This window comes from Melitaea cinxia, chromosome 6 (assembly GCF_905220565.1).
Source record: "Melitaea cinxia chromosome 6, ilMelCinx1.1, whole genome shotgun sequence".
Lineage (NCBI taxonomy): Eukaryota > Metazoa > Arthropoda > Insecta > Lepidoptera > Nymphalidae > Melitaea > Melitaea cinxia.
Genome location: NC_059399.1, coordinates 18,672,347 through 18,693,578, shown reverse-complemented (window position 1 = coordinate 18,693,578; position 21,232 = coordinate 18,672,347). Strand labels below are relative to the sequence as shown.

The 21,232-nt window shown below is 35.2% G+C and overlaps 1 protein-coding gene and 1 long non-coding RNA gene across 2 annotated transcripts in view; one reads left to right on the top strand and one right to left on the bottom strand.

The window, feature by feature from the left end:
* The window catches only part of LOC123654448 (mucin-22-like), a 125,120-nt gene that overhangs the window by 16,415 nt on the left and 87,473 nt on the right, over positions 1-21,232 (bottom strand). The window lies entirely within an intron of this gene.
* On the top strand, positions 5,993-7,302 carry LOC123654449. Its single transcript, XR_006743249.1, has 2 exons — positions 5,993-6,128; positions 6,977-7,302. It is a non-coding gene; the product is annotated as an uncharacterized LOC123654449 (long non-coding RNA).

Sequence of the window (21,232 nt, the reverse complement as noted above, 5' to 3'; positions counted from 1 at the left end):
TCGCCGTTGAGTTTATATTTTCCTTTAAAAAAAAAATAATTTTAAATAACACGAAAATAATAATAAAGAATATAATGGAACTTCGATTCGAGCTTCGTAGCGTCAATGTTTATAATTTTCGACAATGTCAAGATAACTGTATTATAATAGTTTTGTAATAGGTTACGAGTATAGTGGCTATCGACGTGCTCCGCGTGCGCCGGGGCGCGGCGCGGGACAGTGACCGGCAATGGGGACATCAGCTGTGGCCGCGGCTGAGGGGAGTCTGTCTGACAGCGATCTAGCCGCTACCTTTATATTTTCGTGATAGTTTTACCGTTGCTATGAAACAATCAACAACATATTGAATTGATTGTATGTTACGAATACAAATGAAAAAAAAAAAGGATTCAGTTAAAAATAAACTCAATCATAAAATTATCTATGAATTATAGATGTATAAAATGTCTTTTAATTTCATAAATGTAATTCGCAGTCCTTAGACTACTTAAAAATTTAAATCAATCAACAAGACGCAAGTATAGAGTGGAAACATGGGAGCAAGTAAATGGTACAAAATTATTTATCTGCAGTATATCGGTGCAAGATAGCCTAAACACAAATTGTAGGTATATCATTTTAGACTTACCAACAACAAAAGAAAATTAAGCAAGACTCTAACTTTAACCGAACTGGGTCCGAGCCAAAAAGCCGTGGTAAACGTTGACAAGTTGTTGCAACTAACAGAACATAAACGAACAAGCAATAATTGCAAGGAAACAACGTAACAATTGCTCACAGTTCCTAACTCATCTGAAACGATAACCTGACTCACTGCGAGCTCATGCTGGGCGCTTGTCACCTTCGAGATTTATTTAGTAATATTTCGTTAATATTAATGTTGTAATTGTGTTTGCTCGCAAACGAAAAAAAAAAACCGACTTCAATTACATCGACGAGTAATACAACGTAGATCGACGAAAAAATAGTCAAGTAACTACGCGTTATCAAAAAGTAGTTATCAGATCTCGATAAAATTTATATGTGACCACATGATAAACATCAGCTTTCGACTAAATTAAAAATTATCAAAATCGGTACACCCAGTAAAGAGTTATTACGGATTTTCGAGAGTTTCCTTCGATTTCTCTAGGATCCCATCATCAGATCCTGGTTTCTTTATCATGGTACCAAACTAGGGATATTCCCTTTCCAACAAAAAAAGGATTATCAAAATCGGTACATCCAGTAGAAAGTTATGCGGTATAATACAACGTAGGTCGACGAAAAAAGCGTCAAGTAAAAACGCATTATTAGATATAACTCGAAAAGTAGTCGTTAGTTCTCAAAAAAAATTAAATGGGACGAAATGACACACACCACCTTTCGATTAAAAAAAATTTGTCGAAATCGGTCCACCCGGTCAAAAGTTCTGAAGTAACATACATAAAAAAAATACAGTCGATTTGAGAACCTCCTCCTTTTTTTGGAAGTCGGTTAAAAATAGAAATTTAAGGACGTTCTAAACATTTTTTTAATTTTTTTAATATCATGTCAAAAATCGACCGTTCCAGCGGGGAACGAACCTTCATTTCTGATATGATATTAAAAAAAAAATGTTTAGTATTTCCTAATGTGTGGGTAACACAAAAATAAAATCGTACAAATTTAAGGACGTCACTAAGGAACTTTTCAACTAACCACAATTTTCCCAGAAGTTGTTAGCAATATAAGAAAAAAAGTTATATTATATGGCAATGACTGTGGAAGGTTTTACAGACTTTACAATAAGTAACTGCACAGGCTTAAATCATCACTTTACCCGTACTCATTAGATCTCAATGACAAGTGTAAGCCAGCCTGATAAGTGACTTTACCACCTTTGTCATTGAAACTTTTATAATAATTAAATTATGCAATCTCAGTAAGCATCGTCTATCAAGTATGAGAGAAAGTACGGATTACTTTTCGTGTTCGAGTTTATAGAATTGTAATAAAATACAATACTAGCATCATTCATTCATTCATTTATTTATTTACACTTTTTGCACACTAACACAAAAATTAATTAAGGAAACAAAAATAATAAAATTGCATTAGTTGCAGGAGGCGGCCTTATCGCTGAAGCAGCGATTTCTTCCAGGCAACCTTTGGGCAGCGGACTAGAATTGATTGGTAGTGGGGATAGAGGCGCAAAATATGTACTATCAGACATAAACATATATTATATATATTCATACATACATCATTTGTAACTGACCTACTTAACTGCAGCAAGTAAAGTCTAAATACAAGGAACTCATTAATCAATAGTGAAGACAATTCAATAAAAGGCGCTGTTTGGCAAATGTTTGCGTAATTGATGTGTGTCCACATCAACAGTATATATAATCTGATGATTTAAGTCATCAGCTATTTCTCGAGTCATAGCTCGTGCACCCTCTGTGCGTTGCTCCACGGACGCCAGAGCGGTCACGAGCACACGCCCGTGAATACATTACGAAAAGAATTTCTCGATTTAACTGATCGTGAGTTCCTCGACTGTGATGCAGTCATATCTGCATTCAGTGTACGATCATTGCCACTTTTATTAGCTTAAATTAGAACATGATGCAAAAGACTCCGACTGCGGTATGACTCTATCACATTAAAATATTATCAATCTATACTAATATTATAAAAAGGTAAAGTTTATAACTTTGTTTGTATGTAGGGGGTAATCTTCGCGAATACTGATCCGATCATGAAAATTCTTTCACTAACAGAAAGCTACACTATTCAGGAGTGACATAGGCTATATTTTATTGTAATTGAACAAAAAATTCAGTAAATAAAAAAAAGGTTGAAATATAATTTAATGAAACAACTTTTTTCGGATTTTATCGCGGTTTATTGTTAACTTTTGATTCCCGACGTTTCGTATACTTTACAGCAACCATGTCATCAACAGTCCTCCCGTGACCATGGTTGCTGTAAAGTATCCGAAACGTCGGGAATCAAAAGTTAACAATAAACCGCGATAAAATCCGAAAAAAGTTGTTTCATTAAATGAGTAAAATTCGCGTAAACATTAGAAAAGGTTGAAATATAATATCAAAATGGTAAATAAACTAGCGCCATCTATGATAGATAGCGTTGGAGCAACATATTATTTATTTAAGTGCTATAAAATTTGTTGTTTAAAGTATGTTATTTGGTTAATATAATAATAATTAACACCCAACGAAGTGGGTACGGGTCGGCTAGTAATGAATAACTGAACACGACCTGGCGTACTGCATTTAGAACGAGGAATGTCCGTGATGTGATAAAGTTAAAAGAAATATCATTTAAAGAGAAAAACTTAAGAGACATTGCTGTTCAAGTAAATAATTAATATACACTAATACCCACTAATTCTCATTTACTTAGGGCCAGTTTCAATATTCTATCTACCTCTGAATTTGCTTTCTAGAGATAGAATTTTGTCGTAAGCTCCAAACAATTTGTGTCAAAATTTCTCTTGTAGGCAAAACCAGAGATAGGTGAATATTTAAAATGGCTGTTAATCCTCCGACAACTCGGCGGTTGCCTCTCATTACCAGCGAGTGTATCAAGAAACAAATGCTCGCAGGTGGGCGTGAGCGAATAGTTCACGCCTGTCGGCAGGTGAGGTTTCACATGCCTGACCTCTGCAGACGTGTTTCTTAATCAATTGTAATCAATTGCTAATTATATTTGCGTGTAACACCACCACCACCACTACCACAGAACCACCAAGGAATAACACAGCAATAGAGCACGAATTATTGTATATATGTTAGGTGCTGTTATTAATTTAAGAGATTTAACATGAAAGAGGTTTTAGTAAAAAAAAATCTTCAATTATCAATCTCTTCCCAAATCTTGAAACTGAAATAGCTATCATATATATTTCATTTTATTAATTTTATAAGGCTAACGCTGGTGTCCAGACCGCGCGGATGTTTTCGACAATGTCACGTAGAATAGAGAAGCCACGATGGCAATCGAGAATATAAATTAATGTAATAGAATTTTGAAAACCATCGAAAGAATACGTCCGTTAACACAGAAATGACAATGTAAACAGAGTTCTAGATAAAGAACAGTAACTTTGTATTCTAAAAAAAGTCAATTACGCTTAAGTCATGTCAATCTTTAAAAATAACATTCGTATTAACATCATATGTGAAGAGAACCCTGACTACATCAGTTGGGTGATGAGTCCGTAACGTGCGATCTTTGTTTACGTAAACAAACTTTAAATGTTACATGCATATTATTGAATACGTAATAATCACGTGTGTTATTAATGTGAAGGCTGATGATAATTGCAGCTGTGTTAGTGGTACACACACACCGGAAGCGACGGTAGTTTGACACGCGACCGACTGACCTGTGTGCTGTACGTGTGCTGTATGAGCGTGCATGTGATACATGTGTGTGCTGAGTGAGTGTCCGTGTTTGGTCTTGTGAGTGTGTTGTGAGACGGATGTAGAGGATGTCCGAGTACAACTTAATAACCGCTTTTGTACATGTGTCCGCTGTAATGACAGCGCTGATAATTGTACTTACAACAATTACTTTTTTGAATAACCCAGGATATAATAGTAGGTACGTACTCATTATTATTGTATATGACAACGGACGGACGCAGTGATCAAAACAAGTGGTTGCTGCGCTAACAGGCGCGCATTCGACATTCACTCAATAATCATTTTTTATTTGACATGTAAATATGTCGCGGCCTGATTGGTGAACGTTTGCTAGTTGTTTTTGGGCTATTGAGAGTCAAGCGTTTATTTAGTTTATTATTTTCGTTTTCTTCATTGGTGCTCCGCTCCTATTGGTCTAAGCGCAATGATATATACTCCATAGCCTTCCTAGATAAATGGGCTATCTAACACTGAAAGAATTTTTCAAATCGGACCAGTAGTTCTTGAGATTAGCGCGTTCAAGCAAACAAACAAACCAACTCTTCAGCTTTATAATAACAGTATAGATGCACCTTAAGCGTCATATACAAGTACAAATATAACGGGCATTTAGAACAACATAATTATACACAATATTCTCGGTATGGGGTCGGCCTGTTTACATTGACACGACACATAAAGGGCAACTTACAAAATGATTCAGAGAAGCGAGTGAACGAATCATATTAATATTGCGTGTAATCCCTGCCTCATGGCCGCTGTCTGCACAGCCGTTAGCATCTGTCAAGCGAAGATCGGCGTTAAAATAAAGCCGCTTAACTCTCGCGATATTTGTTTAGCGATCGCTGACACTTCCAAGTACTGTGATTTTTTATCCGATCACATTGAAGACGCGACGAACAAACAAACCTAACCTTCGCGTTAAGCGCTTAACTGATTGTGTGAACAAATGAATACCTGTGTACAACAGTGATTAATCAAATAAAGAAAGAGTATCTGGATGACAGAGCTTTGCTCGGTATTATTTTTTTGGTAAATCGTGTTTTTGGAAATTATATTTAAACACACCGACTTTAAATATAATCATCATTACAGCCTATACAGTCCACTGCTGGACATAGGCCTCCACATTACGCCAAAAATAACGTGAACTCATGTGTGTTGCCCATAGTCACCACGCTGGGCAGGCGGGTTGGTGACCTTCGGGTGGTGGTCTTCGGCCTGTGTATTAAATATAATATATTCAGTTAATGTAAGCATTAATATTATGTAGTCCTTAAGCTATTTTTTTCTCACGGCCGGCAAACGAATTGGTAACGAGTTGTAACAATGATCTGATACGATATTGAATACAATTACGTATGCAAATACCGATCGACTTTGTTCATATTGTTTATGTTTATTTTTGCCTGAGGTGTGTTTTACTTGATAAACTATTTCCAAAGTTCTGTTCATATAAATAAAGACCAATTTAGCTTGTCAGTGGGACAACGTCCAATGTTATGAAGTGTACATTAAATATTTCTTGATTGTGATCTCAATAGTAAGCATCAATCAAGATAAGTTTAAGACAGTCGGTTATAGTAACACTCCGCTAGATGACATTATCGACGGCTGAGGGACAACGCCGGAGAGAATTCTCTCACGGACTTGAGACGTTGTTGCACGTCGACACACACAAGATTCATCTTTATAGTGAACTAGCTGCGACAGGTGACTTCATCTGCCTTGCTTGTTATATTAACAATATATGAAAACGCATGTCTCTAAACACGTAGTGCCAATAAAAATAATTACTTCCTAAATTAAACATTATCTTCGATTGAGGTATCACAGTATACTTTTAAGTATGTGGCAAGTGCCTTATAAATAAAACTAAGAGACAGAGACATACTGCTACATAGTTTAATCTCTACTTAAATTCCAATTTTGTTTCGTGCAACTCGGCGTTAGAACTATGTCTCGTAGTTTTTTCATGTTGCGCGCACAACGACAGACCTCTGTGATTTTATTTGTATAGAAAACAAGATGCGTGTGAGGTTTGTTAGCGTGAACTTTTGTTGACGAACTTTTAATGAAAATTCCTTAAATGCTATGTATATATATATATATATATATATATATATATAGCTCAAAGGTAACACTAAACTAAAACTGTCGTTTGCTATTTCTTTGATATATCAAATCAAAAGTAACAGACAGTCGACTATATCGCTCTTCGACAGAAGTAATAACGTCCCTACTGCCTTTATTTATTTCCAATTACCAACAACTCAAAAAAAAATCCACATGTCCAAACATATAAGCAATCACTACAAATATAGTCATATGATACAGCTATATGATATAGGCACGTAAGTAGGTACTTGTCACGTAATATGTCCTAGACTGTAAACTATATGCAACAGTTATCAAAAACAATGTTTACATGGTTTTTGAGCAAGCAACACTTCTAATTGTTATTGTTAATTTCAAGTACGAATCCTATCGTTATGTTCCTTTATGTCATAACAAATAAAATGAAATATGGCATCAATGTTCCAGCCTCCTCTTATGAACAGTTCTCGAGCAAGCAGCTACTTATGTACATCGCGGTCGCCTAGAACACGTTCGCCGCTACATTTGGGAACTAGTTCCGAATCGCTCCGGTGACCTATTTGCGATGACATTTCATTATAATTGAAAACAAGAGTCGCCGCTGGACCCGAGCGAGTCTAGCTCGACAGTCGACACTATTTCAAGTCAGCAGTGATTCATGTGTCTAGTGCGAGCGGCTTCACTCCTTATCTCAGATGATCGTAGCCATTAATCTTACTTATTTCCTATCACATATTGTAATTAATGACGTATAAATTTTGTATAAAAATGTAATAAAATCGTCAACAAATTGTGTACTTAATTACTAAAGTGGAATCATATGTAAAATAATTGTGCTTGCTCGCAAACGAAAAACCCGACTTCAATTACATCGACAAGTCATACAACGTAAGTAGACGAAAAAAAATAAACGCATTGGTCGTCACTACGATTTTCGAGGATTTCCCTCGATTTCTCTGGGATTCCATTATGAGATCCTGGTTTCCTTATCATGGTACCACACTTGGGATATCTCCTTTCCAACAAAAAAAGAATTATCAAAATCGGTTCATAAACGACGAAGCTGTCCCCGAACATACATAATATATATATATATATATATATGGTCGAAATTAGTAACCTCATCCTTTTTTGAAGTCGGTTAAACAAAATGCAAACTGTTCTTAATGTTATTGAAAAATAGCCGCCGCTTTTACTTTGATATCCTTTAATAGTAGTTTATGCAACTGTCATATAATGAAGGGTATTAAAACACGAGTGTGAGTTTATGAAACGAGCGCAGTGAGTTTCATAATAGTAACGAGTGTTTTAATACCCGTGTTATATGCAGTTGCATACACTACTTTATCTTCACTAATGCAATTAATCAAACAACAAGAGTAAAAGCTGACAATAGTTTATTTATAATAATTGTTCAAATTTTGGATGGTACAATTTTGAAAGTTAATGTTAATTATTGATCCAGCAGCTGTAGCGGTCGCGGGGCAGTAGAGCTCGTAGACGGAGTCGGAATAAGTTATTATATTCTTTTTCATATAATTTTCTAGATTTTTCTGGCAAAAGATTGTGAGTTAATTTTGTTGCCAATTCTAGAATATCCGGAGGCGTACAAATATCATCGTCGCTATCCATTTTTAACTTTTAATTTATTAAATTAAATTCACGCGTACGTGTATTGTCCAAGGACCGGACAACACTGCTTAAGAGTTAAGCCTTTTCGCAGGGTAACCCGAACATGGGGTAGCCCTTATCGCAGTGTAACCTTTTGGTTCGAGTTACACCTCGAAACCCAGCGAAACGGGTAACACCTTTAATATAGTAACCACATGAAGGGGTTAACCCCTTCAGCGGCTTAAGCCTATGAGGAGGTTACCTACACGAAAAGCTTTTATTTGTGTTACCCTGAATTAACTAATAAACTTGAGCTGCATGTAGAGAAGCGGGGATACTTAGACCTGAAGCCCGAACATGGCTTCATCACCTTAATAGTTTTGTTTAGTTATTAAGAATTAGACAATAAGTGACGACTGACGACGACGGTCGACGACAGACAAGCGATTTAATAGGGATGAGTAATACTAATGCAGGTAAGTGATTATTATTTAAATTAAGTACTGAGTTACCTTAATGTTAAAATTGTCATTCTTGTTAAATAATTATTGTTATTATGTTAAGTTACGACTGAATTACATAACATCGTATTTATTTTAATAACATAATAATGTTGTGATTTTTATTAATTTAATTACAATTTACGATAAAAAGATTGTATTATTTCTTTAAAATTTATAATTATTTTTAATTTTACTATTAAATATTGTAAGAATCTGGCAACTAAATTAAATGTCATTTAAACCAATGGGAATCGATTACAGTGGGGGTATGTTAAGTGGGGATAATTTGTTGGTAAGCTAGAGGAAGGAACGGAGGATTCATTCTGGTTGCTGGTTTTGAAGCGAGCACTAGTACTGTCATTGGTTACTAAATCATATATTGTATATCCAATACATATCAGAAGTGGCAAGCGTCTACTGCTCACAAAGGTACGTTAAATAATTATTCATTAGTCTTAATTTATAATTGATATATAACAAACTTTATTACGCATTTAACAATATAACAATTTTTATTATTGTAGGTAATAGTAAAAAAAAATTACCAACAAATTACTCGTTACTAAACGGTGGTTTTTATCGGAATATCATTCGGTCAAGCTACTCTTGATAATGATATTCTGTGTAGTGTTGCATGGATCATTTGGTCAGGGCTATACTCTGACAATGACGCTATGCTATACAGAACCGCGCTGATTACATTTTTTGTATTTTTATGTTGTGACAATGTGAAATATTGGGTAAAACTTGGCCAAGACGACTCTTTGGCAGTTTTATGCTAATATTCTCGTACTGGGTTGGTTTGTGAGGGTAAAAAGAGGGTACCCACATCGAGTATAAATATTGAATATTGGATAAAACTTGGCCAAGGCAACTTTTTGGCAGTTTTATACTAATACTATCGTACTGAGCTATAATTAGATCATTTGATCAGGGCTACACTTCGATAATGGTTTATAATAGCATTGAGTACGTATAAAATATTACAAAGAAAAGAGAGGGTATCTACATCATTAGATATAGAATTTAATATTCCGTGTCATTTTTCGTTACTATTATAAAGCAGCGTAGGGTCCGGTAACATTCGACTAAAAGAAGTTATTGTAGCTAATTCAAATTACACAATATGACGTATGTTTCTGTGTATTGTGATTTAGTTTGTAGCATAATTGTAACAATCTAAGAATATACTTGCGACCCTGCGTAATTAGTGCATGCTTATTAATCTATAATATATATAAACGCGAAAGGTCACTCATCACGAAATCTCCAAAACTATAAAACCTACAAACTTGAAATTTGGCAGGTAGGCTCCTTATAAGACGTAGGCATCCGCTAAGAACGGATTTTATGAAAAACGACCCCTAAGGGGGTAAAACGGGGGTTGGAAGTTTGTATGAAAGTCCTATGTTTTTGAAATAAGAGACTTGAAATTTCAAATGTAAGCTCTATAGATGGTGAAAAGGTGTCCAAATAATGTTTCTTTAGAAAGCAACTCCCTTTTGGGGTTAAAACGGGGGATGGTAGATTGACTCACTCATCACGAAATCTCCGAAACTATAAAAGCTACAAACTTGAAATTTGGCAGGTAGGTTCCTTATAGGACGTAAATATCCGCTAAGAGCTGATTTTACGAAACTCGAGCCCTAAAGGGTAAAACGGGGGTTGCAAGTTTGTATGAAAGTCTTATGTTTTTGAAGTAAGAGACTTGAAATTTAAAATGTACGCTCTTTAGATGGTGAGAAGGTGTCCAAATAATGTATCTTTAGAAATCAACTCCCTTTTGGGGTTAAAACGGGGGATGGTAGGTTGACTCCCTCATCACGAAATCTTCGAGACTATAATGGCAACAAGCTTAAAATTTGGCATATAGGCTCCTTATGGGGCGTAGAAATCCGCTACGAACGGATTTTGCGAAACTCGACCCCTAAGGGGGTAAAACGATGGTTGTAAGTTTGTATGAAAGTCCTATGTTTTAGAAGTAAAAGACTTGAAATTTAAAATGTATGCTCTATAGATAGCGAGAAGGTGTCCAAATAATGCACCGTAATCTATATATATAAAAGAAAAAGGTCACTGACTCACTCATCACGAGAACTTAATAACCGCTGGATGGTCCATCCATCCAGGATGGACAAAGATGAGGCAGGGAGGTAGATTATAGTTAGTTGACGTCCGCTAAGAACGGATTATGCGATATTCCACCGCTAAGAGGGTTTAATTAAGGTTAATAGTTTGTATGAAACATATACAGCCTGAAAATAAAACTAAAAATGTGGTGTATAGAGAGGTTTTATAAAAATAACTATTAAATTATACTAAATTGTGCCTTTTAAAAAGTTACTCAGTTTGATAAGCATTTCAAGTGACTGAAATAAAAAAATTATTTGCGTTAAACATCTTAATAGTAATGCATATCTTCATAACAACGCGGACGTAGTCGCAGGCGACAGTTAGTGTATTATAAAACAAAGTCCCCAAAAGTATATGTGATGGATTCCTTCAAAATCTACAGAACGGATTTTCATGCGATTTAACCAATGGAGAGAGGGCTTGGAGAGAAAGGTTTACGGAACGGCTTAGCCGATTTCGATAATAGTTTCACTGGAAGTTTGCCGGAAAAACTTTGTGACGCACTGATTTCTACGCGGGCGAAGCCGCGGGCACAGCTAGTTCTATTATATATCTTTAATAATAACGATATCTAATACTATTGAACGAGCAATTCTTGTATATATGTATATATATAGAATCTGAATCTCGGAAACGGCTACCACGACTTTAATGAAATTTGGTATTCAGGGGATTTTGGAGAAGATAAATAAGTCTAGCTACGATTAATTTTCAGAAAATATCGTTTTATCCCAGTTTTTAGAGAGTGAAAAAAATAGCTACAATATCGTTAGAATACGAAGGTAAATTTCGCACTTGTCAATATAGTTGTAATAACTCAGGTGGGAAATCGGCCGGTCGCGATCGATCGAAAAGACCACGGTTCAAATTCTCAAATTTCCAGATCGATTATTACTTTTCCTTTTTTCTTTCTGATTGCACTCGTTATTTTTTATTTAAATAGCCAGTTTTCATTTTTTTACTATGTCGGTAAAATCGAAAATTATATACTCAGGCTGTGCTTTTGGGAAGAGATTATCAAATAAAAACTTAAGAAAATAATTACAATATTTTTAATGATAATTTATTTATGTGAAAAATAAAAATAACCAACTAAATAGGTACTTCTTTTCAGATTTCACCGAATACAGCTGTAATGGCTCAGAAAACGAAACACAATCTATATTAAAACAAGATACAATATTTATAAATAAAAGGAAATATATAGCTTGTTTTAAAAATGATAATTATGAAAACGGAAATCCAAAGAGGAATAAAGTTGAAGAATCGTATGAGAACGTGACAAATAATGATCAAAAATGTATTCTCTGTGTTTTTGATAGCGAACTGGATAAAAGAAATTATTATTTTGGAAATTAGAGCTTCAGTTTTTGCCTCCGTGTATGAGATCACACGCCTACATTAATATATTGAAATATGTCGAAACACTTAAACATAAGCCTTTAAATAATAATTAATATTTTTTTTACATAATTGCTAAGTTTTTTTTTTCATACTACTAGGTTGGCAAACAAGCGTACGGATCACCTAATGTTAAGGAACCGACTGTCCGTTTGCCCCCTCTTGTATAAAAAGTCTGATTTATATTAATGAAATCACATATTTTGTCAATAATGGCGAATAACAGCTGATTTTAATATGCAAACTTATAATAAACTATACGACTTAATTAACATGTTGTTACTAATATTAAATTATAAGAATGAATTAAGTAAATAAATCACGATTAGAGCGGATTAACATTATATCTTGTAATAAGCTGTTGCTAATATTGCTTGTTAATGGATTGAGTATAAGCTTTACTGAAGAAAAAAGCCTTTCCACGGATACTTGCGTTGCTGGAGCAGCTAAAACGCAATTTGCGACATTTAACAAGGTAGGGTTTTTAGCCACATATTTATTAGACCAGTGAGCTAATATATTACTTTCCAAGAGCACTTTGGGTTCATATCTCAATTTCCGAAGCATTCCTTCAAAACTATCAATTGAAGGTCTTCCGGACAGCCCACGAAGTGACTCAGCTTCTTGTAATTGTTTTTCTAAAACATCATTGACATGACTACTCGTAGAATTTTCACTATCATGACGACTAGTGCATGTAACTTCTTGAATATCAGTGTCAAGCGATGTTACGCTTTGTAATCTTAATATATATAAATCTCGTGTCACAATGTTTGTCCTCAATGGACTCCTAAACTACTTAACCGATTTTAATCAAATTTGAACACCGTGTGCAGTTTGATCCAACTTAAAAGATAGGCTATATTTTATTTTGATATATTATGTTATTATTCAGAAAAGAATAAGGTGATACGAAGTTCGCCAGGTCAGCTTGTTGTTTATATGTTTCCAATATTAATTTTTGAGCTTTTATGCAATCTTGGTCCGATAATAATACATTTAGGCGACAATCTAGGTTCAAGCTTTCCAAGACTACATCAGCATTTAACAAGTTTTTTTCTCGTAATTTCATATTCGTTACTAATTCATTTGCTTGGAATCAATTCAAGCTTGGCTTTGCAATTTAGCCATGCTATGTAAAAATCGCCAATTGTTAACTGTTCTCGTTGCAAAGCATCTGTCGCCTCATTAATAGGCTTAAGGCAGGTGAGAATTTCTGTAATTTGTGTCCAGAAGTCGTCTGAGTAAATTCCCGCTAATTCAGATTGCCTATCACAAATATCTTTTAAGTAACATTTGGTAAGTAGAGGACCATCTAGTAGGGCAATCAATTATCGGTTTGTTTAAATTTTGCGATTTTATAAAAATTTTAATGGTTGGGTATCGTAAAATATTTACCGCCTTTCTTGCAAGTTCAACACAAAGTTGTATTTGAAAATTGCCAGCAATAGCGCCTTTAACAGCGAGTTGCAATGTCTGTGCCGCACAGAGCATACTATGTAGTTTGAACGATTCATTTCTCATTACGTTAATAATGGCATCGACGTTTGATTCCAACGGCGTATCCGTGCCAAATGCAACGTCATCATTATCTTCGTCATCATCATTTTCGTCGTCGATCTCACAATCGCTATCCATATCAGTATTAATATCTTCTGTTATTGCAGTAGAACAATGAGCTGCCAATAATTTTGCCATCCTTTTAAAATTACTGCCATTGTCAGTGGTAATTGAATATATTTGAGCTGTCGATATCATAAAATCATTCAACACCTCTAAAACTTTTCCTTTTAGGAAATCGCCTCTTTGTCGTTCTAGAATTTCTAAAACAGTTATCTATCTGGCTTTCTTTAATATATTGTATATTGATGCCTAAGAAATTTTTATCTAGATATGAAGCTGAATCGAGTTATTTCTGATTTCTGACGCGATTTTTAGTTTTATTTGGTATGCTTTTTCCGGTATCATTCCTTTTATTACTTTTGTATTTATGTGTTTATTCTGAATATTAGAAGGAAAAGCTATGTTAATTATGTCTTGAAATGCTTTGTCTTGTATCAATGCAAGTGGTCGCCCATGTACTGTTACTAATTTCACACAATTGCTTATAACTTGGTCTGATGTCGAAGAATGTTGAGATGTACTTGGTTGTTGCTGGCGATTTTCCTTATTTATATGTTTATGTAATGTTTATTTTTCAAATTGGTTATATGCTTACCCAAGAACAAAATACGTAAGTAGGTAATAGGGGACTTTCGGTAGTGAAAAATAAATTATGGAATTTGATAAATAATAAAATTTATGTGGAAATAAACTTAAATGTTCTAATTTTGAGTCATAAAAGCTCATTATTCTTAAATATCGTAATTTTTAATCTGTATATCACGTTATCTAAAACACGAGCCGCCTTGCTGTAACGTCACATAGACAATGTTACGATACACACTGAGAGAACTGCTCAGTACTCATACTGGTGAAAAATTCGTTCCTTTATGGAGTGCCAGTAAACTGCCGCAATACCAGAGAGAAATATATGACGTCATAAATAGCCGCCATTTTTGTACTATGAGCACTGGCGCTTTAGAGGTAAGGTGCTCTCAGTACTTTTATGACGTGATCAAAAAATATATAAGCGTGAATGATTGTTATTATTATTAAATAATATTATTTAAAAAAATGTCAACAATATTCAAATAATAAATTTTCTTGTTGAACTTGAATAATAATAATAATAAATAAATAATAAATTCTTCTTTATTGGAAAAAACACCTGCTGTACAATTTTTTTAAACCCGCCAAACTGCGTGACAGTTTATCGGTGGAATTAAAGTTTGTCAAAATAATTATATTATAAAATATTATTTTTTTCTTTACTATACCTATACTATAAAATTGTATCTAACAAAACTATCATTTATTTAAAAAATATATATTTTTTTAATTAACCTTACTAACACAAAAACTTAAAAATCAATATTTTTGGCGAACTTAATAAGTAATTCAGTTTTCAATTTATTTTTTATATTCAACTAACTCATTTTTCTTAAAAGATAAGACAAATTAACAACTATAAAACCTTGCCTTTATGGAATTTCCACACAAATTACATTTGCCGGTGTTATTTGATACATCATACAGATAATAACGGTGTACAGCATCTCGTTTCGGCTGTGGCACCTTCACAGAAAAATAGCTGAATTCTCTACTTAAAAAAACTGAATACTTAATATAAAAATGAAGTAGGTACTACAAAACACACAAACAAAATCACTGCTACGAGTAATCGTTTATAATTCCTTCCGTAGTTTCGTCCGAGTTCCGACTTTCGATTTTTGAATTAAAAAATGATAATATTATATAGTTCTGAAAATGTAAAATAAACGGCGCGCGGCATCGGCGCGGCGGGAAGATGTCACTTGCGGTTTTGGTTAAGCAATTCTCAAACTAATGTCGACTACGAAGAGTACATATTTAATGTACTTTGTTGGATTGGCTTACCATGTTACAGTGTTACAGGGTATTGAAAGGGTAACCCTTATCGGAAGCGGGTTCAAAACAGCCGTTCGCAGGTGTTACATGCGTTAGAGGTTTTATTTTTTTAGCGCTTCAAAATACCCATTCAAAAACCCTTTCAACGAGTATCCGGCCAGTCCCTGGTATTGTCACAGTGATTTTGCCGCCATTAAAATCTAACCAATGAGAGCGCAGCTGCGCGCATGCGCGCGATGTTATAATGAGATTTTACGATATCGATGTGGATATTATACCATCATAGTTTTGTTGTCTGCGCTATAACACAATTATAAGTCAAGTATTGGAAACATAAGTAGAATGTTACAACATTAGTGTAGATAAAGAATCTTAGAGCACAATTATGTATGAATTTACGTTATTGTATGGTGTCGTAATGTCGTCCAACTTTGTAAGCAAGATATTGTATGAATTATTTAAATCTATCCAGTGGAAAACTGTTTTATTTACTGTTATATGTTCTCAAAATAAACTCAAAAACATAAAAAAGATTTAGTTTTTGTGCCCGGAATAGCACACAAGCAACTAATTCCATGCAAATCGATAGTAATTCAAGCATTCCTTACAATTACTAAATTGGCATTATTCAGTAAAACGAATTGAACAAGCGGAGCTGCTTGGTGTGTAACTCGGACAGAAATATAGCAGTAATTCACAACAGACGCTATGAGAACCAGAGCTCTCGACTTATTGAAATACTTTAATATTTCGTAACGGAAAATGTCACTTGACCACCGGCGACTTGGGGTACAGAGCAAGCGTTCGTCTGCGGGCGATTCGATAATTTGAAAATTTAAATGATAATGGTACTATTAAACATAGTGGAATTAGCTGAGCGCCGATACGAACACTTTATTAGGTTTTTACTTATAAATTATTACTAATTAGACAGTTACGATATTTTTAGTGTTTTATTGCTAATTTTTAATAACGAAATCGTAAAACTTCTTATCAACTAGAATGTGTAATAATTTTCGATGGTTTTGTAAAGTCAAGGTCAAATTTTAATTAAATTTAAGAGTGTTTTACGCTTTTGATGAAAATAAATAATAAAGAAATACCTAATCCTAAGGCAAAAGTAAATGCGAGGCACACAACAGACGACGACGACGGGCTAAAAGTAAGTACTTCTTCTATTCTACTGATAAAAATTATCCATTGTGTTTTAAATGAATGCCTCTCGATTGTATCTATTCTCTATAATAAAACTAATAGCATAAACGTACTTGTATATTAATATTATAGGCTTTAAATACACACCGTTTAATTCAGCAATGAGAGAAAGAAAATTTTAACGACAGAGTTGACGAGAATGTCTAGCTTTTCTTTCCACGGTAATCGTTTCAGAGCTAAGAAAGTCTTACTACGCCTAGATTAACATCTGAAGTGTGAAAAGTGAACCAGTACTCATGAGATAAATGATAACGACTAAAACGTTTACAACCGTGAGAACTAGTTCCAATAACCATAAAGCGATGATTGACGGCGAGCAGACGTCGACCGAGTTCATTAAAACTAATTCATTAAAAGTTATCGAAATCGATCGGCATTTTTACGATCATTAGAGTCGCACTATAAACGTAATTAGCAAAACATACGCTATCATCATCATTCCAGCCTATTGCAGTCCACTGCTGGACGTAAGCCTCCACAAGTTCGCGCCAAAAATGTGTGAACTCATGTGTGTTGCCCATAGTCACCACGCTGGGCTGGCGGGTTGGTGATCGCAGGGCTGGCTTTGTCGCACCTAAGACGCTGCTGCCCGTCTTCGGCCTATACACTTATATACACTATCGACTTATATAATTTATAATGTCATACAATGCTCTAACTGTTATGTCGTACAGACTTAAACGATACCAAGTTTGTATCTACAACTAAACTGAAATGAAACCAATTTACCCGCACCGCTATGGAACCAAGGCTGGCGCTCTCTATTCAGAAGGTTGAAGCTTGTGGTCCCATACAGCTCCGCTACAAGTCTTAGCGACCATCATGAAGTAGTTGTATTAACCAGCGGAAACGATGACGGCATATGCTACTCACTCCTAGAGGCCTAGACCAATAAATATTTGTGCAAAGATATGAAGGTATCTGCTCCGAGTTGGAGTCGAACCTATCCTAAGTTCTGTCAAAACTGTTTACGGTAAATCTCCCAGGAAACCATAAATCATATGAAGATAACGTCAAAGCTGACTGCAGCGCGATATTTATTGCTCATCACGTCCACGTACACCATAAAACATTTCACGGGAACACAATAGAGCTTGATATGCTTGTAGCTCACTCATAAACTCTCCTAACATTTGACATGGAACTAAACCAATTATCGTGTCACTGAGATTAAGCCGATCTTGACATCGCCGTCTAATTAAATAATTTATTTCGAATTATTCGCGTGAAATTTCAACTTTACGCACAGTGTTTTAAGGTACATAATAGCTTGAAAGTACACTAATTGAATTGCTGTTACTGGGATAATCGATTGCGATCGTGATTGCAAGTGCAACGATAGTAACAGCCGTCGCCTTGAACTGTGCGTCCTGCAACGAGACGCGTTCACAAACAACATAATTGTTTAATCTTTCTGACAGACCAATTGTACGAGTACGTGCTCCGTGCTCATTCTTTATAATACTGTCATATAATTGTGAAAGTATGTTATAATCTTCCCATTTCCGTTTTTATATGTGTGTTCACCATTGTTTTTGTTGAACTCATTGAAGCTACATAAAATTAATTATATTTGTTGATTTCGTTTTTCTAATTTCACACTTTTAGTGCTATGTTATATTGTTTTGCAGCGACGTTTGAACATTATCATAGTGTTGTATACAGCTCGTGGGAAACTGTCCGTTACCGCTGTCACTTTGTTTTATTTACTAGTGGCCGCACCGCAGGAAACGCATACTAAATATTGATTTTATTTATAAATTTAAATAAAAACAAGGCCACACACATAACTCAGTAAATATTGCTGGCCGCTGGGAAAGAAATACTCGAGCAGACTACGAAATGAAAACTCAGATAGCGCGCCGATATGAGGTGCGTCTCATTGTCTGTGAGACTGGGAGCAGTAGGAGCGACGACTTAGCATGCAGTTCGACATTTAAGTCGCATTGACATTTTATTCAAAGTGGAAAAGGAAAATAAAATTTATTTTTAACCGACTTCAAAAAAGGGGGAGGTTACTCATTCACGTTCATTCGACCGCATATACGACGTTCGGGGATAACTTCGTCGTTTATGAACCGATTTTGATAATTCTTTTTTGTTGGAAAGGAGATATCCTAAGTATATTACCATCATAAGGAAACCAGGATCTGATGATGGGATCCCAGAGAAATCGAGGGAAACCCTCGAAAATACGCATAACTTTTTACTGGTTGTACCGATTTTGATGATTTTTAAATTAACCGGAAACCGATGTTTATCATGTGGTCACATTTAAATTTCATCGAGAGATTATTTACTTGACTATTGTTTCGTTTACCTACGTTGTATTACTTGTCGATGTAATTGAAGTCGATTTTTTTCCTTTACCAGCAACCACAATTATTTACACAAAACACAAAAACCGAAATATTTACAAGATCATAACAGTCAAGTTATGTCGTGCGAGCGACGCGAACAGTGGCATACATTTCATATTAGTATACAATTGAAATCACAATACATTTAATTGTGACAACGTTCCTCGTACGTAACACGAGTCGCCATGTCTTGGGAACACAACTTCAATGAAAGGATTTCATGTCTTAACATTTTAATTGTTGGGAGCACATTCTTTTGATTTTCATTTCACTAAACGTTTCTTAGAAGCCTACTCACGCTCTTGTTGCCTTATCTACGTATTACACTTCGCGCTTCAGCCTGTAATATCCCACTACTATAATAGGCCTTTTCTTCCATGTAGGAGAAGAATCAGAGCTGAATCCACCACGCTGCTCCAAATGCGGGTTGGCGGATATATAGGGAATATATACTATGAGTAACGATCGTTATCAGGTGTAACGTGCTTAACGTGCTCTCCGAGGCACGGCGGGGAGACCCACAATGGCACAAGGACTGTATAAACACCCGACCACGACAAACACCTATATGGCCAAAACAAATGATTGTCATGTGCGGGGATCGAACCCGCAACCGCCAGCGCAACTGGTACAATTCATGGCTGTGACCGTCGCGCCAACGCGGCACTAACTATTGATACTGACGAGTGACGACGTAAAAACTAAACTACATTCTTTGGTACTCTTTTATAGAATAAAATGTGAGTTAACTTGGCTACAATATTAAAAACTAAAAGTTTAAGGAAATTTTAGCTATCGGATAATTATCGTGTTTCTATACACTCGTGAATTTTATTAAATAAACTTAAGACGCTAAGATCGTTCAGGACATAAGTAACAGTAAACGCGCTCCTATCTGTCAAGGTACAGACAATGATTGTGCATTAGCTTCATCAAGCGAAGTAGAGGTCTGGAATACAGATGTCGAGTGAGATGGATGGTTAGGGCGCGTGCGGTCGCAGCTGGCGGCCGGCCAGAGCTTCTCGGAATATGGAGCGATGACTGTTAAGGAAAACTATTTCTATGCGCGACTTTTTGTAGAAACGTAAAACTACGACGAAAAAGGTTCGCTTTGCGCGGTTCTTACGCGAGTCTTAATGACTGTGACTCGATAAGGCTGTACGCGTACGTCTTAAAGTTTAGCGTTAGTTTTTTCTTTGATTTTTATATTTTACGTAACTGATTTGACTACCAGATAAATAATAAAATCATACGTTTTGTATATCCGTATAAATGGTTGCTATTCAGTGTTAATACTCACTATCGTGGCAGTAAAAATATTTAAAAAAGTTTCTGATGTGACGTGCTTATTCAATAAGACGTCGTTTCCTATTTATCTAAACTTAACACCATATGTCCAAGTAAATAAGAACTCTGCTCAGTTAGTACATCGACGAAAAAATAAATTGTGGATATAATAATACGTGTATACACAGACATTAGGAAAACAAAATCTTCACGGTCCAAAAACTGCGCACTGAAAGAACCGGATGTAGGAGACGCTCGGACGCCCGATACATTGTCCGGCTGAGTGCAGCTGACATTACAGGAAACATCACGTTAGTATATTTAGTGCACTAAACAGACTGTGTAATAAAACATTCTATCTTAAAATTAATCAAAACTCGATGTAAATCATGAACTTCAACAAGTGCTTTTAAAAGCGTTCCTCATTCTTTAATTATTAGATTTAGAACGTAAACTGTGTTGAGATCAATCAATGAGAATATACTTTATATAGAGAATAGTCACTTCAAGTTGATGGTCTCATTTTAACGTTAATAACTGCGCTGTACCGGTGGCTTCGTTCGTGATTGCCAATGCTTTCATAAGGGTTAAAAGATACAGAGGTCAGGATGAAATTAGCGCACAAATTATTTATACCTAGTACTGAGGATTATGATATATGCGGTTTGCGAACTAGCATGTTCTAACAATAAATAAAGCATTAAATGTTTAATTAAATGTC